Genomic DNA, 8,127 nt, shown 5'->3' on the forward strand with positions numbered 1-8,127 from the left:
TCCCTGGCTAGTTCACGGGAAGCTAGACCAAACGACACCTCCATCTCCTCCTTGTCTGAGCTCGCCACATTGGTGTCAGAAGTGGGATGATGGTGGCACCCCATGTTCTGACCCGAGTGACTTTTCCCCCGCCGGTCGGGACCGGCCGGTGCACCAAAAGAAGGCACCTGGACATTTGCAGGACTTTGTGTGCGGTAATGGGGTCGTCGGGGACGACTGACCCCTTAGGTGGGGGCTATGTAGCGGGTCAGGGCTGTTCGGGGTTCTGTTTGTACAGTTATGTTTTGTTTATGTTGCCATAGTGACGGGTGACGCCCTCTCGGTGCGACGATGTGTCCTTCCGGGGTCAGAGGGCGCCCGTGTGTTGTTGTTGCTGTGCGGTTGCCGCGCTGAGCAGTTAGCTAGCGGCAGTGTTCTTCTGCAGATGTCAATAAACGGCTGTGCTCCCTGGCTAGCTCACGGGAAGCAAGACCAAACGACACCTCCGTCTCCTCCTTGTCTGAGCTCGCCACAATATTAAACATATCAGGTCCCCATAAGGAGAATCATGTGCTAACGGCTGTCTAAATGACTTGGGTTTGTAGCATGTATGCTTGTTGTTTTTGTCTGCTTCCACTTGTCTTTGCACTAGGATGATGTCGGCGTAAATGTGCAGTCATATTCGTTGTGTTCCCACTAGTGCTGTCAGCGTTAATCTCGTTGAAATGACCTTAACGCCACAACACGGCAAATCTCCGTTAACGAGCTACCCCTGATCACCCCGTGCATGGGGCTAGACGGCTAACACATTAACGAGCTAACTGCGCTAACACACTAGTTCCCACCCATGTAATTGAGCATTGCGTGGCACATCCAACATACTGTTTTACTTTAGTCCATGACTCGCTTACCTTCAGGGTCATATGTCACATGAAAACCAAAATAATTCCAAACGCCAGATCTGAATGAGGGTGGGGGAGGTTCAATTTGCCATGTTGCAAGAGGAGCTTAACTTCTGTCTCGCTAGCTTGCCCTGCGCTCTTCCTTCTGACAATGCTGTCTGTGTTGAACGCTCAGTGGATCTGCGCTCGACAGTGCAGCCTAGATGGAATAGTCGAACGCAGATTCACTGAGCGCTCAACGCAGACAGCATCGTCAGAAGGAAAGTTGATAAAATAAATTACAAATTTTGTATTGTTCGATACATATGCGTACCGAACCGAAAGCCCTGTATCGAACGGTTCAATATCGATACGAGTATCGTTGCACCCCTAATATTTAGATTGTACTCTTACAGCCTTTCTTTCATTTTTTTCATGACAATGATGATGACATAAGAGTTTATTTAAAAAATTAAAATGTTGAAATGATACAAACACGTAAACGAAACATAAGGAAAATATTAACGAAACATTTATTTTTCTTATTATTATTTGTGTGTTTGTATAACTATATATCTAGATATTTACATACACTCACTGGCCACTTCAATACTTACACCTTGCTAGCAGCTGTGTTTTGCAAAAAAAAATATTTATATTATGTGTAAGTATATTTGCCTGAATTGATAAATAGCCTACAGTAAACAGGCATTATGAAGGGGTTATATGTAAAATAAAGAAATGACCTATTTTGGAAGAATTTTTATTCCATGAACTGTGTGGAAGGCAAACTATGGACCCGGATGCAGGACTTGGGAGACACAAAAAGCTTTAATGCTCATAATAATATAAAGAAGTCCAGAACAATCGCAGGACAGACAGAGAATCCAAATATCAGGAATCTTTAGGGAATGACAGGGCAAGACAGTGCATGAATACAATAATAGGGTAAGAACATGGTGATTTTGGTAATTTGATAAGTGTTATTAATATAATTATGAGTAATTCATTCATCTAAACCCCTGGGGCTGATCTGGCTGGTAAATCAAACTAAATGTGGCTGGATTCATGCAGTATAGATAAGTTACACCTAGTTGGTTAACCTTAGTGTGCTTGCTTGTTAACATCATTGCACGAAGTACTTTCTCAGACTCAGAAAAAGTATTGATGCTTACTTGCCTACTTTCTACATAACTTGATTCTGTAATTGTAGTTTTTAAAAAGAGGTCTAAAATTAAGACTCAAACGAGAAGCCAACTTTAGAGCACTTATTTACAGCCTTGCAAAAATACTGCACTATCAGTTGAAAAATCCTTCCTGATTTTAACATGATTCGAGTCATGTGGGCACACATGTTTTTTTCTTCTTTTTCTTCTGCTCAAAGTCAGTATAAAAGGCACAGAGAACATCTGTATTTGCTGGCCTGATGAGATAATCTGCTAAAAAGAGAATAAAACAGAGGAGTCAAGGACAGACATGAAGAGAACATTAAAAGACACTGGCTGTAAAAGTTTGGCACTTCTCTTAGAAATCTACCCTCAAGCAGCAATAAAATAGAACACTAATAATAAAACATTTCCTCACCCCTGAATAACTGAGCATTAATAAATATAAGATCTAAGTTCTTTTAAATAATTGCACGATTAGGCTGCTAAAATGGTTCTGAGTTATTTTGAGACCAAATAAAATCTAATTTCACTTCTGTTTGCTGAATCACAAGCGGCGGTTCAGGTCAGTTGGCAGAAATGGTGACAGAGCAATGCTGAAAATGAAAGCACACATCAGTACTCTGTGATTCTAGGCAGATTTTATTTCATTCAGATGGGTGCTTTCCTTTTTTAAGCTCCACTCCTTCAGGTAGTGATCAACAGCAGCATGCAGATCTTTCTTCTTCACAAGCAAATTTCAGTTTCTTTATGCTGCACAGAGGACATTTAAGATACTTAAAATAATTACACATCTACCAAAATACATTGCTGTCACTATTATTTTTGCCATTGTTAGTTTTAATTGATGGTAAAATTTATATAGCGCTTAATAATGCGCAAACTATAATATGGATTTTTATATTAGCCCTCAGGTTCCTATCAACATCTATCTGACAGTAATTTAAAAGTCACAGTAAGAAAAGCTTGGGGGCTGGAACAACATGCTTTTCTGATTAATTTTAATGTAATTTCTTTTTGTTATTACATACAGTGACAGTAGGTTATTTAAAGTTTCGACCACATGCCAATAAAAACACCTGTAAAATGTTTGCTGGCTTTCATTTCACCCACACACTAATGTGTAGGTGCAATTGGGTGTGGAAAAAACAAAAAGGTGCCGCCCTTGCTGTCGTTTTCTCTGTCATTCAATTGTTTAATTAAAAAACTGACAAGGTTCAGTGGGTGGTTATTAAGGTTGGCAGCCTGTAGCCATGGCACTACAAGAAAGAAAGCAAGAGCTGTTATTTATAGTGTATTCAATACAGAAACTCGCACCAGGTACTTTATTACCAACCACTGGATAACGCAAATATCTAACCAGACAGTCATATAGCAGCAACTCAATGCATTTATGCATGTAGACATGGTCAAGACGACCTGCCAAAGTTGATTCTGAGGATCAGAATGAGGAAAAAAGATAATTTAAGTGAGTTTGAACGTGGCGCGGTTGTTGGTGCCAGAAGGGCTGGTTTGAGTATTTCAGGTATTTTGCCACACAACCTTCTTAAAGGTTTACAGAGAACAGTCTGAAAAAGAGAAAATGTCCAGTGAGCTACCTACCTGAGTATCGTGTCCATCCCTTTATGACCACAGTGTACCATGTTCTGGTGGCTGCTTCCAGAAGGATGTTTTATGTACTCACATGGCCTCCACAGTCATCAGATCTCAATCCAATAGAACACCTTTGGGATGAACGGGTAGAAGAGATTCACATCAAGGATGTGCAGCTGTCAAATCTGCAGCAACTATCCGAGGAATGTTTCCAGCATCTAGTTGAATTTATGCCACAAAGAATTAAAGCAGCTCTGACTATGAAAGGGGCCCAACTCAGTACTTGCAAGGTGTGTCCACTGAAGTCGACAGTGAGTGTACGTAATTGTGTTTTTATCATTTATCTAAAATATATTTCTCATTAATCTGAAATGTAAAGTTTTTTTTTCCGAGTTTGTGTTTGTATCAGGCTTTCTGATTTTCTGACATATGCACAAACTCTCTGTATGCTATTCCTGAGCAATGGCCTTATAGGAATCTCACCACCCATCAGCACAATGCCAGTAAAACCGAAATGTCATCACAACCTAAGATATTATCTCTAAAGCAAAAGTTTACTCACTGATATCCTTTTTTTTTAAAAACTTTGAAAATACCTTTATCTTTGCAGATATCAGAGGCTTTTATTTTTTACACAACTCATGTTTGCCTCAGGCAATAACACTGATCGCTCTTTTCTGCAGAACTGATTTGACTTTATGTACTCACACACGCACACACGCACACACGCACACACACGGGAGAATGCTCTGGATTGTCAACATTTTAATTTCATGAAAGGTTTTACACTGGAATCATAACATTGGTCTTCTTGGTAAGTTACACCCATCGGCGACTAAAACCTGTTTTTACAGATGATCCTGCTGCAGCATTGAGACATAACCAATCTTTCAACTTTTTTAATCAACCACATTCAGGGATTTATTCTTGGGCTATTTTGGGGTTAGGTGGGATGACGTCCAACATTCATGCTGTTACATGAATACCTGCTTACAATGTGGCTGAAAATCAGAACAGTCTACATCTGTATCCAAACTTTGCAACCTAATATATATCAGATTGAGAGGTAATCAAAAAAGACATTTGTCTGGATTTATATTATTGTTCTATGTTGTCTTCTTTGTTATAACATGTTCAGGCCTACATCACTGACCCTTGGCATCGTGTAATCTCTGACCAAACTGACATGTGGGATCATATTCAGGTAATAAAGCATGCATGAAGCAATGTCCTTATTTACCTTCACAGGAGACAAAGTGGTGTTGTGTCAGTTGTGCTGTACTGGGATACAGTGCATACCTTTGCTTGTGAGTACCCCACTGCATGTTATCCTTTTCCCATTGATGGGCATCATGGAATATAGCAGTGCCATATAGCAGGCATGTTTTTAGCTGCTATATATTTAAACTGTTGTAATGTCTGTGTGCATTTATATGTATTTGTCAGAGACTGATAATTGTTTCTCCCGAAATCCTTTTACTGCTCGCCCTTTCTTTGTTATGCCTGCAGTTCATTATACTGGGTTCTGTGGATTGTACTCTGTGGAACTCTGAAAGAACAGAAAGGATTATGAAGGCAACAAGACATACCAAACAATCAACGGAGCGATCAAAGATGAATATAAAAGCATGGAGCATGAGCTTCGCAGAGGGCTGTGCGCTTGTTATAGTCACATTTCTGGTTTTGTCTGAGTTCATACTTGGCTGAAACCACTGTGCTCCTTTTAACAAAGACAAACTCTTGGTACAGTAGTTGTTTATTACACAGCTTTGGATGTGTACCGATCACCAAATAGTGACATCTTGTATCAGTGCGGGCTGTTATTGTATTAACCTGGTAATAATTGCTTCTCTAATCTTTTGGGTTTATTAACACGTTTCTAGGAGCTTTATTTTTAGACCCATTTGCTGAAATAGAATCGTGATTTTTTAATTTAATATAGGAAATTAGGCATATGATGTTCTGTGGCCAGAATAAGACCATCATTGTTGCTCTGCACCGTCTCCACTTTACCCCTGATGCTGTGGGAAGTCCAGAGGTCACCTAATGAGATCAGTATAGTTGTTTATAACAGGTATAAAGTTATTAACACTTTTATGATAAAAAGATGACTGGCACTTTTTCAGGATCAGATTTTGAAGGTATGAAATCTGACACTGAAGGTTTATCGGCTCTATTTTATATGAGTCTTCCTGTTCACTTGAAATGGAACCATCTTTACATTTGTGCTTTCATTTGCAGAGTCACACTGACACGGTCATGATGAAGAAACAAAAGCACAAGTCAGCTTGTTTTAGGAGGATAAGAGGAGGGATGCTAAAGTAAAAAGACTTTTCATACTGTGATTATACATGCAGCACAAAGGAAAGTGTGCTTTTCACTGTTGCGTCACAGTTTAACCTCTGTAACTTCTCTCTTAAAGATAAAAACACAGCTTTTTTACGATTTTATGCTGTTTTCTGTAACAGCCAAAGATACAGTCAGTTACTTTTACCGCCTGTGACAACTCATCTCGCTGATTCAGTGGTTTCTAATTAACTTTATACCAACTCCTTGCAGAGATGTAGCCTGATAGCCTCAAGGTCAAGCCTGTGCAGCAGTTCCTGCTGTGCTGTTCATCAGTCAAACTACTTCAGTGTCAAAGATTAATTTTTCTTCCTTGGTAACTTAAGTTGAGCATGTCTTGCTCCTGCTTATGAGCAACAAGGCCGTGGTGCTCCTCAAAAAGCTGAAACATCAGTGTGTTTTGCACACAGAAGGGTGACATAATGATTAACACACACTTGGTTTAAAAGGTGTGATGCAGACTTTCGGGTGCCAATAGTCCATTAGTCACTTTGGGAAAGTGGAAAAACCTGTTGAAGTACAAACCAAGTTACAACAACACATTAAAGCATTCTTGTGTTTCATCTTTGCGAAATACATTCATTATCTGGAGACAATATAGAGGAAGGCTTTCGGACAGAAAATAAACAGCTATCGAGGTGCTTTTGATGTTATTGTATTTCTTTGTCTCCTTGTTCTTGTCGTGGTTCCACGGAGCATCCTTTATGCTCCGCTGAAGATGATTTGCATTTGCCAGATGTTCAGCAAGACCATATTTTTATAAAGATAATGCAGTCTATTAATATTTGGATGTTGGGATCAAGAAGTCTGAAATTCCACTGTGGATTGAAGAAAGAAGAAAAAGAAAGAGATTAATCGCTTTGGCATTTCTACATTGCTGTGTGTGTGCTGGTGGCCACATTCACTGAACGTTCCAGCAGTGTTGTTTCCACCAAGGTCTTTGTACTAATACTGGCCTTCATGGTGAGACACAACATGACACTAACAAGAACAATAAGAAGAAGAATATCATGAAAACCTTTCAAACAAGCCCACAACATGGTGAATATCACCCTCAGAGGCAGAGATACAAATCTCTTATATCTTTAACCTTTAAATGTATTAAAACTTCAATAAGTTCATCTTGGTTTTGGTCATTTGTGACTTAAAAAAAATGTATTGCAAAACAAAAAGCTTTACAGCCTGGCCATGCACATCATTTGGCTGTGATAGTATTTTAATGTTTGTATAGATTTACATACAAAGCTCTATAAGTGAGCATGTTGATATGCACACAGGGTTTTGGATAAAGATTATATCCAATTTTTTGATAAGCAGCTTATATTAATCCTCATATATCTGATCTTTATTATCTAATTGCATGGCCATAATATCCTGAATATTACCATGGAAACTGATCTCAGGAAGCTTAAGCAGCAAATGCAATGTGAACGTGCCTCCGTGGTTTGATAAATTGCCATCGATCTTATTAGAAAGCTGATGGTGTTAACAAAACATTGCATTGTCTCGGGTCAAGCACTAGACATAATTTGTTTTCTTTGAGCGAAGGCAGCAATCATCCCGCTGGAGTCATAACAGCCATCATAACCACTAACGCGGGGAACATAGCCACGTTTCAGCTGAGTGTATTTCCAAGCTGGGCTAATAGCAGTACTAATTATTTGAAAAACATCTCCTACTTTTGCAGGACTGCAACAACGAGGCTTGCAGCTGTCTTTGTAGTTCTAATCAAAGCTCCTTCATGTGGCCTGATAGCCACTGAGGCCTCTTACTGAGTGACAACACTCAATCAATTTTCAAATTTTCTGTTTTACAACAAGCAGGTTACAAACTTACAAAGTAAATAACAAACAGTTCTTTACTTGTATTTCTGAGCAGAAAAAATAGTTTTAGTTGTGCAGGTATAAAACTGCATTCAGTTTGTTATTTGCCTAACCTGGTAAACATGGTTTTGATATAGTTGATATATATATGAAAATGAAGTAGATTGTTAATTTTAATGTTTTTGATTTTAGATATAGGGGATTTGTATAATCTTTATTACTCATATTATGAACAATCCCCCTTTTTTTGCAATATAGATAATGATTTTAGGGTTAGCCCCAATTTAAGCACGGTGAAATCAGTGAAAAATAGAGAACATGGAGCAAAATGTGGCCCGT

This window comes from Astatotilapia calliptera, chromosome 14, assembly GCF_964374335.1.
Source record: "Astatotilapia calliptera chromosome 14, fAstCal68.1, whole genome shotgun sequence".
Classification (NCBI taxonomy): Eukaryota; Metazoa; Chordata; class Actinopteri; order Cichliformes; family Cichlidae; genus Astatotilapia; species Astatotilapia calliptera.